We start from the raw sequence: 21,367 nt of genomic DNA on the forward strand, positions 1-21,367 counted from the left end.
AATACCTTTCTTCTTGGTCTTTGAAACTCTATCATTTGCTGATGATTGACACCTGTCTTATTGGTCGTTGGAGGCATAAATTAATAGATTGAATTTCAAAGAGTACTTTGATTACTGGACTCTCTCACCTTAATTAAACTCAAATACTGTCTAACTATATATATTGTTTCGAATGAGGCAAATCTCATTGGTATGGTCAGAAATATATACAGCGTTCACGTGGCTTTAGCCAATGGCAATCTGATTCAACTGACAAATCACCCCCAGCATATTATGATTCATGTCGTTCCAAAAACTACTCTTTAATAAAATTACAGATCAGTTTCAGGTTTGCAAAACAATGCAAGGGTTAATTAATTGCTCCAGATGTCACTCTAAGATAACTAATTCTCAGGTTATTGAGAGTTTAATTGTTTCATCCCATACAGTAAAGAAAGCAAGTGAGGCGGGCTAAGATTTCATTCGAAGTAACGTAATAGCCCATGCTATTTTCCCTTATATTAGTCTTATGGCCACGCCCACGCTAGGATATTCTGCTTATTGAGCCTCATTTTTTTCAAACTTAAAAGACTACATATATGCTCAAAATAGTATAATAGAAACCCTTTGAGTTAAAAGTAGTAATTAGTGGAAATCATATAGCTGTTAGGGTAAAGACTTTATAAGGGTTTGTGCATACGGGCAAAATCGAGCTCATGGTGCATCCCGACCTCCGACAAGATAAGCTAGGCTCAAGACATAGTGGCAAGGGACCGAAATCGAGCCAAAAATCCCACCGAGCCAAAATCCGGGGGCATGACGCCTTTCCTCGAGAATGTAGAGGTCATGGTTTCGGAATCGGTTCTAGCCTCGAACGACTTCGAAGAACATTGTCGGACAATCAAGCATAACCAACAGAAAGCCGAAATATTTGTGACCGGTCGGATATCACGGCGGTGATCTCCGCATGTATCGATAGGGAACCGACAATCAGTAAATCGAAAGATTTTTTACCTTTTATAGAATTGTACCTAAAGTAGGACCCCCATACTATATAAAGGTGGTCTAATAATTCATGAAACACATTGTAACACGCACTCAAAAGCAATATATTATTATTTTCTCTATCACTAGTTCTTGCTCCTTTTCATTGGTGCCGGCCATGGTGAGCCCGACTCGAGGGTGACTATTTCACTAAGGCTGGAACTATCTTACTTGTGTGGTTTGAGTTTAATTTATCTTTGTTTCTTCAATTCTACTTAATTTATTGCTCTGTCTCAAATTTATCCGCGTATCCTTAAAACCACTTATAAATTCAATTGTTATCCGCATTTGAGGGTAAACAGTTTGGCGCCCACCGTGGGACTAAGGATAATAACGGTAATTTGATACAAATACCCATAACACACCCTATTTTATACTTGTTCTTTGAAGTATCTTTGATTTCAGGTCTTTGTTAAAATGTTGAACTCCCAATCCAACCATCTAAACACGGATGTTGAATCTGGCCACCATGGCGAGAACAATAATATAACACCCGGTAACGAGGTGCCCCCGCTGATCCCAACAAAATTCTGATCGCGGACCCGATCGACGCCAGCTCACATGTGGCCATCAACACGAATTTGCCCACCGATCCTGAGAACAACATCCGCGGGGGAGTCCGGTCGGTAGCTCAAAATACTCGTGATGGTGAAGGAGATGGGATCAGCTTATGGATGATCTTCGGATTGTTGCAGGCTCAGTAGGCAGTGATAGCCAAACTGCAGAACCGAAGCTGTGCTCCTAGTAGAGTTGAGCCAGAATCATCCCGGTAAAACACTCATGGAAAAGAACCAGCCGCAGATAGGCCAAGTGAAGTTGAACCCGTAACCAACCCCTAAATAATAAAGATGATCTAGGAATTGAAAAAGTAGGTGAAAATGGGAGAAAAGAAAATCAAACCTAACGACAAGAAGGTGGAGACTTACAACTCCAGGGTTGACCGAATTCCCGGAGCGCCACCGATATTGAAAGGCCTAGACTCTAAGAAGTTTGTTCAGAAACCCTTCCCTCCGAACGCCACCCCGAAGCCGATCCCAAAAAAGTTCTGCATGTCTGAAATTCCTAAATAAAATGGGACAACTAACCCAAATGAACATGTGACCTCATACACGTGTTCCATCAAGGGGAATGACTTAGAGGACGACGATATCGAATCTGTCTTGTTGAAAAAATTTGGAGAGACCTTGTCAAAAGGATCTATGATATGGTATTACAACCTACCTTCTAACTCTATTAACTCGTTTGTCGTGCTTGCATATTCCTTCATAAAAGCACATGCCAGGGCTATCAAGGTCGAAACCAGAAAGTCGGACCTTTCCAAAGTGAAATAGAGGGATAAAGAGATGCTCAAAGAATTCGTGTGCCGATTTCATATTGAACGGATGGACCTGCCTCCAGTCGCGGACGATTGGGTCATTCAGGCCTTTACCCAAGGACTCAATACTCGAAGCTCGTTGGCTTCGCAGAAGTTGAAGCAAAATATGGTAGAATATCTAGCCATAACTTGGGCCGATGGGCATAACCGATATCAGTCAAAGATTAGAGTTGAAGATGATCATGTCGGAGCCCCTTCCGGGCCTGTTATCCTATCCGAGTCAGTGACAGACCCAAAAGAGACACTGATCGTGAGCCAAGGCCCAGTAGGGACCGATATCAGCTGTATATAGGTGATCTTTGTAGTAACGGATAAGGACGAAACCTTGCGATAAATGAAAGGAGAAGCGATCAGAGTTAAAATAATCGAGGACTCATAAACAAAAACGGTTTTGACAGGCCCATCAGGCTTAATGAAGCACGGAGGTTATCAGAGTACACCTTCAATGTCGATGTTGCTGCCATCGTAACCTCCATCGGACGCATCAGAGATACCAAATGGATCGACCTCTACAGTACAATCCAGCCAAAAGGGATCCTAACCTAATGTGCAAATATCATGGCACTCATGGCCACAGAACGAATGACTGTCGACAATTGAGAGAGGAAGTAGCCCGATTATTCAATAACGGACATCTCCGAGAGTTCCTGAGCGATCGAGCCAAGACCCATTTCAGGAATAGATATTCTAATAAACAGATCGATCAAGATGAACCTCAGCACATCATTAACATGATTATCGGCGGGTTCAACATTCCCCATGGGTCGATGCTGAAGCGCACCAAAGTATCCATCACAATAGAAAAATGGACTCGGGATTACGTGCCGGAGGGAACCTTATCTTTCAATAACGAGGACGCTGAAGGGATCGTGTAGCCCCCCCTAATGATGCACTGGTAATATCTATACTCAAAAATAAATCTCGAGTTAAGCGTGTGTTAATTGATCTAGGTAGCTCGACCAACATCATCAGATCGAGCGTCATGGAACAACTCGGTCTACAAGATCAGATCGTGCCTGCAGTCCGGGTTCTAAACGGCTTCAACATGGCATGTGAGACCACTAAAGGGGAGATAACATTACCGGTGAACGTCGCCCGGACCATTCAGGAAGCAAAGTTCTATGTAATCAAAGGAGACATGAGGTACAACACTCTATTCAGAAGGATATGGATCTACAACATGAGGACGGTACCCTCAACTCTGCACCAAGTGATGAAATTCCCAATGCCATGAGGGATAAAAATAGTTTACGGAGAACAACCGACTGCGAAGGAGATGTTCGCGGTCGAAAAAGTGGTCTCGGTATCCATACTTACAACGATAAAAGGTTTGGGTTTGGCCGCCAAGAAAGAAGCCAAATAGCAATTACCTTCATCAACCCTGAACCAACTAGAGAAGTAGGGGAACGATGAAGACAACGATTACAGGGTTCCCAGGTCTTTTATAGCCCCCGACGATTCCGATGCTACCAAATAGACAGTCAGGGAAAGGGAGCAAGTCGTACTGATCGAGCACTCGCATGATCGAAAGGTATACCTGGGCGCAGGATTGAGTCCCGAGCTCAGGAAAAAACTCATTCAATTCCTCATGGCTAACATAGATTGTTTTGCTTGGTCCCACCTTGATATGACAGGGATCCCGCCGGAAATAACCACTCACAAGCTGAGCCTGGACCCAAAATTCCACCCGGTCAAGCAAAAGAGGAGACCCCAGTCCGAGGTCAAGCATGTGTTCATCAAGAACGAGGTATCTAAACTCCTTAAAATAGGGTATATCCGGGAAGTTAGGTACCCGGATTGGCTAGCAAACGTAGTGGTAGTCCCTAAAAGGGGAATAAATTAAGAATGTGTGTAAACTATAAATATTTGAATAAGGCATGCCTCAAATATTCTTTCCCTTTGCCCAATATCGATCGAATGATCGATGCGACGGCCGACCACGAGATCCTCAATTTTCTCGACGCTTATTCCGGCTATAACCAAATTCGGATGGACCCTGACGATCAGGAAAAAACATCCTTAATCACTAAGTACGATACCTACAACTATAACGTAATGCCATTCGAACTAAAAATATCGGTGCCACTTACCAACGCCTAGTAAATTGGATGTTCGAAGAACAAATAAGAAAATCAATGGAGGTTTACATTGACGATATGTTGGTTAAGTCCCAGCGAGCAGAGGACCATTTGAAATATTTGCAGGAAACCTTCATCATATTAAAGAAGTACAATATGAAGCTGAACCCAGAGAAATGTACATTCAGAGTCGGGTCTGGGAAATTCCTCGGGTTCATGGTATCCAACCGGGGAATCAAGATTAATCCTAATAAGATCAAGGCCATCAAAGATATCACTATTGTGGATTACGTCAAGGTCGTTCAAAGATTAACTAGACGCATAGCAGCCCTGGGCGATTCATCTCGAGGTCCTCCGACAAGAGCCACCGGTTCTTATCACTATTGAAGAATAATAATAACTTATCATGGACCCCGGAGTGTCATTGGAGGAATTCAAGCGGTATCACTCGGGACCACATCTGCTTCATGCTCTGAAAGCAGACGAACAATTATACATGTACTTAGCAGTATTCAAGATAGCGGTAAGTGGAGTCCTGGTCTGGGAAGAGGAAGGTATGCAATTTCCAATCTATTATGTTAGCAGGACTCTAGGCGAGGCCGAAACTAGATACCCTCGCCTAGAAAAACTGGCACTCGCTTTGCTAAGCGCGTCTAGGAAACTGAAACTGTACTTTCAATTTCACCCCATATGTGTTGTAACTACTTCCCATTGAGGAATGTAATGCATAAACCTGAACTCTAGGGATGATTGGCCAAATAGGCCGTAGAGTTCAGCGGGTACAATATCGAATATCAGCCCCGGATCGCCATTAAATCTCAAATTTTAGCAGACTTTGTAGCCGACTTTACGTCGTCCCTGATACCCGAGGTGGAAATAGAGTTGTTGTTAAACTCGGGGACCTCTTCAAGAAACTGGACCCTCTTTACGGATGGTGCCTCGAATGCAAAAGGGTAAGGACTTGGCATCGTATTGAATCCACCAACAAGCAATGTAGTTAGACAATGTAATAGAACTCTAAAATTTACTAACAATAAGGCCGAATATGAGGCCATGATTGTAGGTCTCAAACTGGCCAAAAGCTTGGGGGCAGAGGTGATCGAAGCTAAGTGCGACTCCCTCCTTGTAGTGAACCAAGTTAATGGGACATTCGAGGTCAGAGAGGAACGAATGCAAAGATACATGGATAAACTGTAGGTAATGTTACATCAGTTCAAGGAGTGGACTCTACAACATGTACCTCGGGATCAAAATAGTGAGGTTGATGCCCTTGCTAAATTTAGGATCGTTGGTCGAAGAGGATGAGTTCAACTCGGGGGCGGTCGTGCAACTCATGAGATCGGTAATGGAAGAAGGTCACGCAGAGATAAACCCAACAAGCCTAACTTGGGACTGGAGAAACAAATACATAGAGTATGTGAAGATCAGAAAACTTCCCTCGGACCCTAAAGCATCGAGGGCTCTACATACGAAGGCGACGCAGTTCAACTTGTCCGGAGATGGTACCCTATTCAGAAGAACATTCGATGGCCCACTCGCAATATGTTTAGGACCAGGAGATACCGAGTACGTTCTGAGGGTAGTCCACGAAGGCACTTGCGGAAATCATTCGTGCGCCGAATCATTAGTTCGGAAAATAATCAGAGCCGGATACTACTGGATCGACATAGAAAAGGACGCGACGGAGTTTGTACGAAAATTTGACGGGTATCAAAGGCATGCTCTGATGATTCCTCATCCCGGGGAGCTGCTACATTCGTTCTTGTCACCCTGGCCGTTCATGAAATGTGGGATGGACATCGTAGTCCCCTTTCCATGGGTGCCTAGTAAGGCTCAATTTATATTGTTTATGACTGACTATTTTTCTAAATGGGTGGAAGCCCAGGCATTTGAGAAAGTCAGGGAGAAGAAAGTAATTGATTTCATCTGGGACCATATGATATGCTGGTTCGGAATGCCGCCGAGATCGTGTGCGACAATGGGAAGCAATTCATCGGCAGCAAAGTAAGCAAGTTTTTCGAAGACCATAAGATCAACACCATATCACCCTAGTGGGAACGACCAAGCGGAGTCCACGAAAAAAACCATACTCCAAAACCTCAGAAAGAGATTGACCGACACCAAAGGAAAATGGAAAGAAACCTTGCCCGAAGTCCTATGGGCATATTGTATGACCTCGAAGTCCAATACCGGGGCCACCCCATTCTCGTTGGTTTACGGTGCCGAAACTCTAATACCAGTCGAAGTGGGAGAACCAAGTCTCAAGTTTTGGTATTGCGACCGAAGAGTCAAACGACGAGGCCATGAATACGAGCTTGGAACAGTTAGATGAAAGGCGTGAAGCCGCCCTCGTCCGGATGGCTGCCCAAAAACAACGAATCAAGAGGTATTACAATCGAAGAGCCAACCTTCGACACTTTAATGTCGGGGACTTAGTGTTAAGGAAGGTCACACTAAGTACCTGAAACCCGAACGAAGGAAAATTGGGGCCAAACTGGGAAGGTCCGTATCAAATTATCGAGATCACCGGAAAATGATCATACAAACTTGAAGCAATGAACGGTGAGCGACTACAGAACAACTGGAACATAACTCACCTAAAACGATACTACTGCTGAGGTACAACCCTATTCATTTTCTTTTATTTACATTTTGGACTAACACTTGCAGGTGACCGTCAAAGAACGATACAATTTTTAGGTTTAAAGCACGTGTTGCACTTTTTTTTCCCTTGAACTGGTTTTGTCCCAAATGGGTTTACCGGCAAGGTTTTTCATAAGGCAACAGTGGATCATGCTAACTCAGAATCGAAGACCAGTTATGCACCGGTGTCAAGGATCACATCAACAGTATCTGAGGCTTCTCTATGATTGGCCTCGAACACCGGGGGCATCCCCCTTGGATAATTATTTTAGCAAGGAAAGAAACTTAGTGCTCGAATAGTCTAGGTTCGATCGATAAGATTTACTATAAGGGCCAAACGGTCAAATGAACCGTGCCCAACATAGACCGACCAAGCCTTGGCAAAAAGCTGGTACACATGTCTAACCTTGTATATTATACACATAAATGAAAGGAAGTTTCTACCTTGCGGATAAATATTTTGTCCCTTAAAAATTCTTTTTCTTTCTTACATTTGGTCCACTAAAGACATCGAGCCCAAGGGCTACCTCGCTCGGGGACTGCCGCCCGTGGCAGGTTCGGACGGCCCGGGATACCGAAGCCCGGGGGCACAAAGAATATTAGGCAATGCCCGAACTCTAAAGTCTATGACCATCCCCATTCGAGGATGGTTATCTTGGGTAATCCCGGATGACTCGGGGTAACAAGCCCATTGGGCAACACTCGAACTAGAAAGGTGTCACGCCCCAAAACTAAGGAGCGCGACCGGTGCTCAACCGAGTGAACCCGGCCGAGCAAGTCTGTTAGATTTCATTCGATCTAAACTCATCCATGAATAGAGATAATACATATTATCATTAATTAGACGAAAATGTGTTCATGTCTACAATACCAATTCATTTCCAATAGTTTCATCATTTTTAAAATCTCAAATGGACAAGTAATACATCCACAAAATAACATAGTTTGTCTTTTTCTAGCATCAATACACAACCCACATTATGTCTACGGAGCCTTTATAGATAAAAAAGAGTACAATGATAATGCCGGCAACAAGGCCCCGGCTATACCTCAACCGAAGACACAAAGAGCAAAAGATACATGACCCCGGGATAAAGTGGGGCTCACCAAGTCAGCTGGGAAGAAAGTGCACTACTATCACTGATCAATATCTTCTGCTGTGGAACCACCTGCATCCATTGAAAGATGTAGCGCCCTCGGCAAAAGGGACATTAGTACTGTCGAATAGCCCTAGTATGTATAACTAAACACCCTCTCAATAGAATGACAACTAATACAAATAAGATTATCATAATATCAATAAAGCCTTAATTAACATCAAACCTCAATTTAGGATCAAGACAGTGTTCAGATTAATTTCCATATCTCACATTGGGAGATTTTTAGTATCGATATACCATTGTCCATAATACCAGTACCATTATTCACCATACCAATACCACTATTCACAAAACCAATACCACCGCACTCTTAGCACGGAGTGCGTTCACGACTCGATCGTCTAGGCTATCTCAGTAGAGACATCAACCATAATTTCTCTCAATATCAATACCACTGTCTTTAACACAGAGTCCGATCATGACCTGATCGGCTAGGCTATCCATTAGGGACATCGACCACAATCACAATTTCAATTACAATTTCCAGCACAATCAGCACCATGTGTGCGACATGGTGTCTGATCATGACTAGACCGGCTAGGTTGTCTTATTTGAGACATCAACCTTTTTATATCAATCATCGCATTTCATATTACTTTCACATCTTTTTATTTCATTGACACTAATGGCCATAATTATAAGGTCATTCTTGGCACGTTGGCCATATTCAGTATTTCATGCTCACCTTTTCAGTTTCAAATATCATTATCATCATCAACAACAAATACAACTCAAATTAAGGTGTGTAATACACATGTGAGCAATTTAGAGTCTAAGGCACATAGAGATATTTCACAAAATTTATCATAATAGCCTTCATTTGAACTTGACTTAAAGTAGAAACATTATTAATGCACAACCTGTATTTTAACACATCCTCAATTGGTAACATAACATGAATAAAGCATTTAGAATGCTTGTTGAATATATATCTTTCAACCCAATCTTACTCGGAATGGCCAGTCTCATAATGAATCACTCGGGACTTACATAATTTACATGAATATCGTGGGATTCAATTCTAAGAGAAGAGTTTAGCCAACATACCTCACTTGAGCTTCCTTACACTCTAAATGTCCCGAAATTCTTAGCAACTTCAATATATTGTAGAAATATAACAAATTGAATCAAAATTAGGAAGATGATCATGGTTCGAGCTCATCTGAGCATTTTATCAAACACTAAGTGTGCATTAAGGTTCCAAGGTCCTTTTATGGATAATTCCATCATCCCACAACCCAATCTTTACCATTTTTAGCTCAACAATCTTCCTACACCCTTTGATAACACATGCATGAAAAATAAACAACTCTCATCCGCAAAAGTTATCTTGCTAGTTACCCATTTTCAGAAAATTTTGAAATTAGGGTTTAGGGTGTAGAATCTTACCTCTAGGATGAAGACCTAGTGAGCTTCCCTTCTTAGTCTTCCAAAACCTGAGCAAGAATTGAAGAAAAATTATTGAAGAACACCTTCTCACTCTAGAATATCAGATTATGTCTCAAAAATGGCCCAAAGAGTGTATTTAATGAAATAGGGTCGGGTTTTAAAAACCAAAAAATGGAGCTCCGGAACAAGGTATGCGATCGCATAACCGATATGCGGACCGCATATCGGTCGCATAATTGGTTACAAAATAGCCAAAAGAACTGTCTGTGTATGCGGTCCACATAACTGTTATGCGGTCGCATAATGCACCGCATAACAGTTATGCGGTCGCATAGTCGACCGCATAGTTGCTTCCAACAGACCCAATTAATTGCCTCACTCTGCGACCATTATGCAGTCCGCAGAGTGGTTCTGCGGTCGCATAATGAACCGCAGAAATATACTTTTCCGCCAAAAGTTTTCCTTTACTTTTCGGTGCATTGTTCAGCCCAAAAGGTCCGAGCTTCTACAATCCTTAAACACGTAAGCCTAGTCCGGCACCATAAAACATTATTTTATTTGCAAATTTTAACGGGCTTTACACTTAAGTACTTCGAAATATTTTGGGGTGTTACATTCTCCCCCGCTTAGGATCATTCATCCTCGAATGAGGGTAAAAATCCGTCATTAGCATCTTATGCAACTCAGTTTGTTTCATACCACTTTCGAGCAGCCTCAAATATGACTAACCCCCAAAATTTCCAAAGAATTCGCTAGAGTTACCCTTGTAACTAGGCCTATCCACCTGTCAGTGAGCCCCAGAAACACATCCTAATAACATATACGTATTCCAACGACGTAACATAATACAAAACAACTCCAAATGTGGTCTCATAAGCAATATATATATATATATATATATATATATATATATATATACAGAAAGGAATACCCTTAATGCCAAATGTTCACATGATACAAAATTCATAAAAAGTAAGTCTTATAATTTTTTTCCTAGGTCACAACTTTAAATACATGGTCATTCAAACAAATAAGGATACTTTTTCTTCATTTCTTCCTCGGCCTCCCAAGTAGCCTCTTAAACCTGTTGGTTTCGCCACAACACTTTCACGGAGGTAATTTCTTTATTTCTCAATTTTCGGACTTGCCGATCAATAATAGAAACCGAAATCTCTTTGTAAGTCAATTTCTCATTTACCTCAATAGTCTCAACCGGAACAATGAGTGTCGGATCTCCAACTACTTTCTTAAACATAGACGCATGAAACACCGGGTGTACTAATGACATATCAGGTGGTAGCTCAAGCTTGTACGCCACCTCACCGATCCTCTGAATGATTTTGTACAGTCTGACATACCTCGGACTCAATTTCCCTTTCTTACCAAATCGCATTACACCCTTCATGGGGGAAATTTTCAAGAATGCCCAATCATTTTCTTTGAACTCCAAATCCCTACAACGAACATCCGAATAGGATTTATGATGACTCTGAGCAGTCTTCAACCGCTCCTTAATGATTTTAACTTTTTCCATAGCTTGATGCACAAGGTCTGGCCCTATCAAATCTGCTTCCCCAATTTCGAACCACCCAATGGGAGATCTACATCTCCTACCATATAAAGCCTCGAACGGTGCCATTTGAATGCTAGCATGATAGCTATTGTTATATGCAAATTCTATGAGTGGTAAATGATCATCCTAACTATCTTTGAAGTCTATAACACAAGCGCGTAACATATCCTCAAGCGTCTGAATAGTCCGCTCTGCCTGCCCGTCAGTCTGCGGGTGAAAGGTTGTACTAAGATTCACCTGAGTACCCAAACCTTGCTGAAATTTCTTCCAAAAATTAGCAGTGAATTGTGCCTCCCCGACCAGAAATGATGGAAACTGGGGTGCCATACAACCTAACTATTTCTTTGATATACAGCTGAGCATACTGCTCCGCTGTGTCGGTAGACTTAACAGGCAAAAAGTGTGATGACTTCGTGAGTCGATCCACAATCACCCAAATTGAGTCAAACTTGCGCGAAGTGCGCGGTAATCCTACCACAAAATCCATATTAATCATTTCCCACTTCCACATTGGAATTTCTATGTTTTGTGCCAATCCACCAGGCCTTTGGTTTTTAGCTTTCACTTGCTGACAATTCGGATATCTTTCCACAAAGTCCGCCACATTCCTCTTCATATCATTCCACCAATAGACTTCCTTAAGATCATGATACATTTTTGTAGAACCTGGGTGCATGGAATACCTAGAAGTGTGAGCTTTAGTCAAAATTCTTTCACGGAGACCATCCATATTTGGAACACATAGTCGCCCTTGGTACCTTAGTGTACCATCATCCATGCCAAGAGAAAAGGCCATGGTCTTATGTTTATGAATCCCCTTTTTCAATTTCGCCAACAATGGATCGTTGTATTGTTTCTCTTTGACTTCCACAACAAGCGATGATTCAACCCTATTTTGCACAATTACCCCTCCTTCACTAGAGTCCGCAAGACGAACTCCCAAACTAGCCAATCAGTGAACTTCTTTGGCCAATGGCCTTTGATATACCTCTAAGTGTGCTAGGCTACCCATAGATTTTTGGCTAAGAGCATCCACCACAATATTAGCCTTCCCCGGATGGTATAAAATATTAATATCATAATCCTTGAGTAATTCAAGCCATCTTCTCTGCCTCAGATTCAATTCCTTCTGTTTGAAAATATATTGAAGGCTCTTATGGTCCGTGAATATATCCACATGGACCCCATATAAATAATGACGCCAAATATTCAATGCAAATACCAATGCTGCAAGTTCTAAATCATGTGTTGGATAGTTCTTTTCATGATTCTTGAGTTGCCTAGAAGCATACGTTATCACCTTCCCATGTTGCATTAATACACACCCAAGCCCGATTCTTGAAGCATCACAATATATCACAAATCCATCTATACCCTCTGGTAGAGTCAACATTGGTGTCGTAGTCAATCTTGCTTTCAATTCCTGGAAACTCTTTTCACAAGCATCTGACCATTGGAACTTAATTGCCTTATGCGTCAATTTAGTCAATGGAAAGGCAAGAGTAGAAAACCCCTCCACAAACTTTCTGTAATATCCAGCTAAGCCTAAGAAACTACGAATCTCTGTTGGAGTTGTAGGCCTCGGCCAATTCTTCACAGCTGTAATTTTCTGAGGATCAACCTTAATTCCTTTATTAGAGGCAACATGACCCAAGAATATGACCGACTCGAGCCGAAATTCACACTTTGAAAACTTTGCATATAATTTGTGCTGATGCAGGGTTTGCAGAACTACCCTGAGATGGTCAGCATTGTCCTCCTGACTTCGTGAATATACAAGAATATTGTCAATAAACACTATCACAAAGGAGTCAAGGAATGGCTTAAAAACGTGATTCATAATATCCATGAAGGCCGCTGGGGCATTTCTTAGCCCAAAAGACATCACCAGAAATTCAAAATGCCCATACCGAGTCCTAAAAGCTATTTTTAAAATATTCCGCTCCCTGATCTTCAATTGGTGATACCCGGATCTTAAATCAATTTTGGAGAAGTACTTAGCACCTTGCAATTGGTCAAACAAGTCATCTATCCTTGGCAGTGGGTACTTATTTTTGTCTGTTACCTTATTAAGCTGCCGATAGTCAATACACATTCTCAATGACCCATCTTTCTTTCTTACAAAAAGGTCCGGTGCGCCCCACGGCGACACACTCGGCCGGATGAAACCCTTTTCTAACAAATCTCTTAATTGTTCCTTTAGCTCCTTCAATTCTGCCGGTGCCATTATGTAGGGTGGAATATATATAGGATGTGTGTCTGGCATCACATCAATCCCAAAATCAATCTCCCTGTCTGGTGGGATCCCAGGGAGTTCATCCGGAAAGACTCCCGGAAATTCATTCACAATAGGCACACACTCAAGTGTAGGTGCCTCAGCATCGGTAACCAGGACCAAATTGTAAATACAACCCGTGTTGATCATTTTCGTGGCATTTCGGTAAGAAATAAACCTACCCTTCGGCACTACATCATCACCCTTCCACTCAATAACTGGCTCATTTAAAAATTCGAACCTAACAGTTCTGGTTCGGCAATCAAGCTTGGCAAAACAAGAATAAAGCCTATCCATCCCCATTATCACATCAAAATCGACCATTATCAATTCAATAAGATCGGCCACGATGTCCCGACCATGCAACGTAACAACACAATCCCTATAAACCCACGTGGCTAAAATAAACTCACCAATCAGAGTAGATACAGAGAACGACTCATAAAGTTGTTCTGGTTCTATCCCAAATTCCATAGCAACATAAGGTGTGGCATATGAAAAAGTGGAACAGGGATCAATAAGAGCATATACTTTATGAGATTGGACAGTCAATATACCTGTGACAACATCTGGAGAAGCCTATGAATTCTGGCGACCCCTCATAGTATAGAAACGGCCGGATCCTCCCGAACTCTATGCTCTACCCCTAGCTGCACCACGCCCTGCGGGTGTTGGAGTGCCTCGAGCTGGAGGAGGTGCTGCGGATGTAGTAGCTGCAAAACTGGCTGGTTGTGTCATGCCCCTGCCCGCACCCTGGCGGGACGAACGATAATCCCTCTGAATGTGACCCCTCAATCTGGATCTGTAGCATATGGGTAAGTCCATGTAGCATATTCCTAGGTGCATCTTTCCACACCTAGGGCATGGGGGCTTCCTCTGCTGCTGGAATATACCACCATGACGACCCTGCTGATTGGATCCCCTATTGCCCTGACTAGGCCTGAAACGGCTCCACTGCTGCTGCTGACTAGGCCCTGATGGCGGTGCACTAGCTGAAGAATGAGCAAAGGAATGTGATGGCCCTGACAACCCTCCTCTAAATGTTGACTTGCCACCACCTAAAAAACCACCAAAGTTGCCCATAGACCGGGCCTTATTACTACCCTCCCGCTCCATTCTGTTCCTTAATATGCGGGTCTCTGTGGCTTGAGCAAATGCCACCATCTTTCCATAGTTCATATCAGAATTCAAGGCTGCGGTAGCGGCCTCATTAATTACCAAGGGACTAAGGCCCTGTATAAATCGGCGAACTCTAGCCTCCATATTGGGCATAATGTAAATAACATATTTAGACAGGCACACAAATCTCATATGGTAATCCCACACTCAGGCTACCTTGCCTAAAGTTCTCAAACTCAGTAGCACGAGCTGACTTAGTCTCGGCAGGCAAGAAATGATCAATGAAGGCATCGACAAACTCACTCCACCTCGCTGGAGAGCTCCCTTCTTCACGGGACTCCTCCCATAGTTCAAACCTAGAATGTGCCACCTCTTTCAGGCGATAGGAGCCCAATTCCACTGCCTCTGTTTCAGTAGCATGCATAACTCTAAGAGTCTTGTGCATCTCATCAATGAAATCCTGGGGATCTTCCTCTGGGTTAGTACCTGTGAACACTAGAGGATCCAACTGGAGAAACCTGTTCACCCTGGAACTAGTAGATTCCCCCGACTGACTAGAAGAAAGTGGGTACATTATTTGACCTCTGGGTCTGGGAAGCCACAATTTGAGCCAACATCTGTATGGCTCCCCTAAGATCAACATCAGAAATGCCAGAATCGGAAGCTGGAACTGGCGGTGGAACTGGTATATCAGTTGGAGGAACTATTGCACCTTCAAAAGGTGTAGGGACAGGTGCGGTCTGATCAGTTGTAGTAGAGTCAGGTAGTGTAGTAAGTGGAGGAATATTCTCACTCCTCGAGTGCTCACCCACATCATCAATTATACAATCAACTGTCATTCATGGGGTGACATTGGCTCTTTGGCCAGTTTTTGCCTTCTTCTTAGGTGCCATGTATAGAAAATTAGAGCAACTCAGGAGTTAAAGGAGGAACAATCTTACAACAAGCTTTATCGCACGATCAAGAACATGAAAGAAGGGTATTATTCCTAAATGCCCATGTAGCATCCTAATTATATATGTGGTCTACAACACACCGACAATAAGGACTCTACTAGACACGGCTCCGAGACATCCTAGGACACTTTAAAACCTTAGGCTCTGATAACAAGTTTGTCACGCCCCAAAACCGAGGAGTGCGACCGATACTCAACCGAGTGAACCCGACCGAGCAAGCCTGTTAGATTTCATTCTACCCAAACTCATCCATGAATAGAGATAATAAATATTATCATTAATTAGACGAAAATGTGTTCATGTCTACAATACCAATTCATTTCCAATAGTTTCATCATTTTTAAAATTTCAAATGGACAAGTAATACATCCACAAAATAACATAGTTTGTCTTTTTCTAGCATCAATACACAACCCACATTATGTCTACGGAGCCTTTATAGATAAAAAAGAGTACAATGATAATGCCGGCAACAAGGCCCCGGCTATACCTCAACCGAAGACACAAAGAGCAAAAGATACATGACCCCGGGATAAAGTGGGGCTCACCAAGTCAGCTGGGAAGAAAGTGCACTACTATCACTGATCAATATCTTCTGCTGTGGAACCACCTGCATCCATTGAAAGATGTAGCGCCCTCGGCAAAAGGGACATTAGTACTGTCGAATAGCCCTAGTATGTATAACTAAACACCCTCTCAATAGAATGACAACTAATACAAATAAGATTATCATAATATCAATAAAGCCTTAATTAACATCAAACCTCAATTTAGGATCAAGACAGTGTTCAGATTAATTTCCATATCTCACATTGGGAGATTTTTAGTATCGATATACCATTGTCCATAATACCAGTACCATTATTCACCATACCAATACCACTATTCACAAAACCAATACCACCGCACTCTTAGCACGGAGTGCGTTCACGACTCGATCGTCTAGGCTATCTCAGTAGAGACATCAACCATAATTTCTCTCAATATCAATACCACTGTCTTTAACACAGAGTCCGATCATGACCTGATCGGCTAGGCTATCCATTAGGGACATCGACCACAATCACAATTTCAATTACAATTTCCAGCACAATCACCACCATGTGTGCGGCATGGTGTCCGATCACGACCCGACCGGCTAGGATGTCTTATTTGAGACATCAACCTTTTTATATAAATCATCGCATTTCATATTACTTTCACATCTTTTCATTTCATTGGCACTAATGGCCATAATTGTAAGGTCATTCTTGGAACGTTGGCCATATTCAGTATTTCATGCTCACCTTATCAATTTCAAAATATCGTTATCATCAACAACAACAAATACAACTCAAATTAAGGTGTGTAGTACATATGCGAGCAATTTAGAGTCTAAGGCACATAGAGATATTTCACAAAATTTGGCATAATAGCCTTCATTTGAACTTGACCTAAAGTCGAAACATTATTAATGCACAACCTGTATTTTAACACATCCTCAATTGGTAACATAACATGAATAAAGCATTTAGAATGCTTGTTGAATATATATCTTTCAACCCAATCTTACTCGGAATGGCCAGTCTCATAATGAATCACTCGGGACTTACATAATTTACATGAATATCGTGGGATTCAATTCTAAGAGAAGAGTTTAGCCAACATACCTCACTTGAGCTTCCTTACACTCTAAATGTCCCGGAATTCTTAGCAACTTCAATCTATTGTAGAAATATAACAAATTGAATCAAAATTAGGAAGATGATCATGGTTCGAGCACATTTGAGCATTTTATCAAACACTAAGTGTGCATTAAGGTTCCAAGATCCTTTTATGGAGAATCCCATCATCCCAAAACCCAATCTTTATCATTTCTAGCTCAACAATTTTTCTACACCCTTTGATAACACATGCATGTAAAATAAACAACTCTCATGCCCAAAAATTATCTTGCTAGTTACCCATTTTCAGAAAATTTTGAAATTAAGGTTTAGGGTGTTGAATCTTACCTCTAGGATGAAGACCTAGTGAGCTTCCCTTCTTAATCTTCCAAAACATGAGCAAGAATTGAAGAAAAATTATTGAAGAACACCTTCTCACTCTCAAATATCAGATTATGTCTCAAAAATAGCCCAAGGAGTGTATTTAACGAAATAGGGTCGGGTTTTAAAAACCCAAAAATGGAGCTCCGAAACAAGGTATGTGATCGCACAACCGATATGCGGACTGCATATCGGTTACATAATTGGTTACAAAATAGCCAAAAGAACTGTATGTGTATGCGGTCACTATGCGGTCCGCATAACTGTTATGCAGTCGCATAATGCACCGCATAACAGTTATGCGGTCGCATAGTCAACCGCATAGTTGCTTCCAACTAACCCAATTAACTGCCTCACTTTACGGCCATTATGTGGTCCGCAGAGTAGTTCTGCGGTTGCGTAATGCACCGCGGAAATGTATTTTTCCGCCAAAAAATTTTTTTTACTTTCCGGTGCATTGTTCAACCCAAAAACGTCCGAGCTTCTACAATCCTCAAACATGTAAGCCTAGTCCGGCACCATAAAACATTATTTTATTTGTAAATTTTACCGGTCTTTATACTTAAGTACTTCAAAATTTTCCGGGGTGTTACAAATGGATATGGCCATCCTAGAATGGTTCGAGGACGTCCGAGACCCGTAATCAAAACATAAGGCCTTCTAAATTTCTATACCGGTTCAAAAGGCTACCCTCGACAAATTGTAATCTAAAATATTCTATGTACTTTAGGGAAATCTTCCGGTCATACTAAGCCCCCCACAAGTTTTAAGCAAAATAATATTGAGAACAAGGCCTATTCGAACCTCCGAACAAGACCTAATTGTTACGTGCTAAGGCATTCAATATCTTTACGATCATAAAGAAAAGAGCGAAAGGAAACAAGCTTAAGAACTGTCAAAGGGAAAAAGAGCCTTATACATAGAAAAAAGATTTTTACAAAGGCCAAACAACCTCATCAAAAGTACAAAGGTGCAAAAACAAAAAAACATCTATAAGGCACATAAACAACCTGGTCTTCATTGGAGCCCGCCTCACCACCGGATCTGCCCGAACCCTCGAAGTATCCTTCGTCCTCGCGATACGCCAACATATTAGCCTCAGCCTCGAGCCCCTTAGTACTTTCGATATCGGCTGATAAGTCAAAACCCCAAGCATGAACCTCCTTGAGGGCCTTCCTTCGGGACTACCACTCTACATATTCGACTATGTCTTTCAGGCGGTCCTGGGCTGCCTCGTCATCAGCTTTGTACTGGGCCACCATCTCATTGGCATGGGCCTTGGTTATTTTAGCCACCGACTTGGTCACTTTAAGCTCCTTGTCGAGGGTCTCTCAATCGGCAACAGCCGAGCTCAGCTGAGACTGAAGCTCCTTAATTTCTGGGACTGTGCCTCAGCCTTCTCCCTCGTCGCTCGAAGTTGGGCCTCCGCCGAGACCAATTATGCCCGGGAAGTCTCCTTTTCCGAGGTCAAGCGGTCCATCTTGCCTTTCCACTCTTCAACCTCGACCTTGATTACATCCATCTCGGCCTGGAGTTGGTTGATCCGATCAATCTTCTGTTTGACCTGCAGGTTCTGACCATTAGTCACCGTGTCTAGCTAATCGTCAAAAACCTCAAGGATTTTTACCTATTCAACCAGGTCAGCATGCTCTTTCCGAGCCGTGTCCACCTCAGCTCGAAGGCCCTTAGCCTCTCATTTGCGTTGCTCGCTGAGACGTTTGTACGTGTCTCTCTTTTCAGCAAGCTCTTTGGCTTCTTCCTCGAGTTGGATCACCTCGTGTCGGTACCGTAGAAAGGTCTCGTGGTGGGGCACCGGAGGTAACTAGCTATACCTATAGAGGCAGAAAGAACCTGGGCATCCTCCGAAATGTTGATGATAATTGACCGCTTCTGACTAGGATCTGCGCTCGGGACCATGAACCGATTGACCAGTATCGGGCTTGAGTTAGAGCCACCTGCCCCTAAGGACGACGTTTTCCTCAGTACCTCTAAGTCACCTAACCTAGTGATGTCCTCCGTGGCGGTGGAATCCACGGCATCAAAAAAGTAGCGGAGGGGGTCGTCCGCTCTGTGGGCCCCCTTGTTGGGGCATTTTTTCACCGTTTGGGCCTCGTTATACATTGAATCAGTAAACGAGGGTGACTCAGTGATGTCTATCATGCCAAGAGCCTCCTACGAGGCACTGCCCGTATCCTGGGAGGCCTCAGCCCCAACCTCCTCATCGACCTCCCTAGCTTGAGGCGAATCGGCCTCGAGAATATTTGGTTCAACGGCCCCTGATCTCCAAGGGGCGACGACTTGCGAGCCACACAAATGAAAGACTCTTCTCTCTCGGACTCATCCCTCAGCCGATAGAGAAAGTCCGAAGCTGGTGCTCGGGATCTGGTGTTTTCCTTTGGCTTGCGCTTCAACCTTCTCCTTGTTTTCTTTATCTTTGAGCTCGGGGAACTCAGAGCTCCCCTCCTTTTCCTCTCTCCGGCCTGTCCCAGAGCAAGAGACTCTACAGGCAAGTCTTCGTCGCCGACTGGAGGCCTAAGCTTGACATCCTTAGGCTAGCCTGCAAAAAGAAGTAAAGAAAATAAGGGCTTAATATTAAAAGAAGAAGCCTAACACAATCTACTCGGGAATGAAGTCTCACTGTGGGAACGGGCCCTCCAACGGCCCTTCGAGAGTTTGTGCCACGAGCGCTCGGAGTGGGACATATATGAAACAATACCCTCGACCCACTCCTTGAGTTGAGGGATGATATTTGGGACCCGAGCGACGGTTGCACCACCACAAATATCGATAAGGAAAAGAGAAGTAAACATAAAATCAACATTCGAAGGAAAGTTTTACTTACGTGACATATTCCACTTCTCCGGAATTGGCCTACATTCAGCCGGAACCAAGTCCGAAGTCCTCACCCGGACAAAACGACCTTGCCAGCCTCGATCCTAGTCCTCATCAATACTTGAGAACATGGCTTTACTGGCCCGACGCACGAGCTTTGTCATCCCCCCCAGAAAATTTGGGGACTGTATAAGCGGAGTAGATGGGTCAATAGTGAACAAGCACCCATCGCTTTTGTTCACAAAAAAGCGGAAGAGGATCACGATCCTCTAGAGTGATGGATGAATCTGGCCTAGGCACACATTGTACCTCTTGCAGAAATCTAAAATGATGGGGTCTACCGGGCCTAATGTAAAGGGATAAGTATAAACACTTAGATATCCCTCGACATAGGTGGTAATGGCCTCTTCGGGGTCGGGGACTACTATGTCTTTATCGGCCCAGTTGCAGTTTTTTTGGACCGTAGGGAAGACCTCTTCGGTAATCGAGCAAATGTATCTTGAGACTTTCTCACATCGACCCTGTAAGGAAGAAGGCTTTTCAACCTTGAAATCGTCGTTGACCGAGCATCCCCCGGGGATGGACATTATCAATGGGGGTTCGGGTACTGGTTCGTCAATGGCCACGCTCGGAGCGGTCCCCTTGACCTCAGTAGCCGGTCGCGAAGTAGAGGGAGCTTCTTTTTGGGGATCGTTTTTTAAAGTCTTTGCCATTCCTTTAGAAAGTAAAAATGTAGGGAAATCTGGGAAAAATGAAGCAAAAAAAGGAAGTTGAAGGATTAGACTTGTTGGCTTGAGAAGAAGATGGGTAAAAAATCTTACAAAGGACCTCGAGTAACCGGGGTAAAAGTGCTAAAGAGTATTGAAATCCTGAGGGTACGAGGGTAGAAGGTTTGATGTAAAGTAAAAATGAACAAATGA

The sequence above is a fragment of the Nicotiana tomentosiformis genome, chromosome 2 (assembly GCF_000390325.3).
Source record: "Nicotiana tomentosiformis chromosome 2, ASM39032v3, whole genome shotgun sequence".
Taxonomy (NCBI): Eukaryota; Viridiplantae; Streptophyta; class Magnoliopsida; order Solanales; family Solanaceae; genus Nicotiana; species Nicotiana tomentosiformis.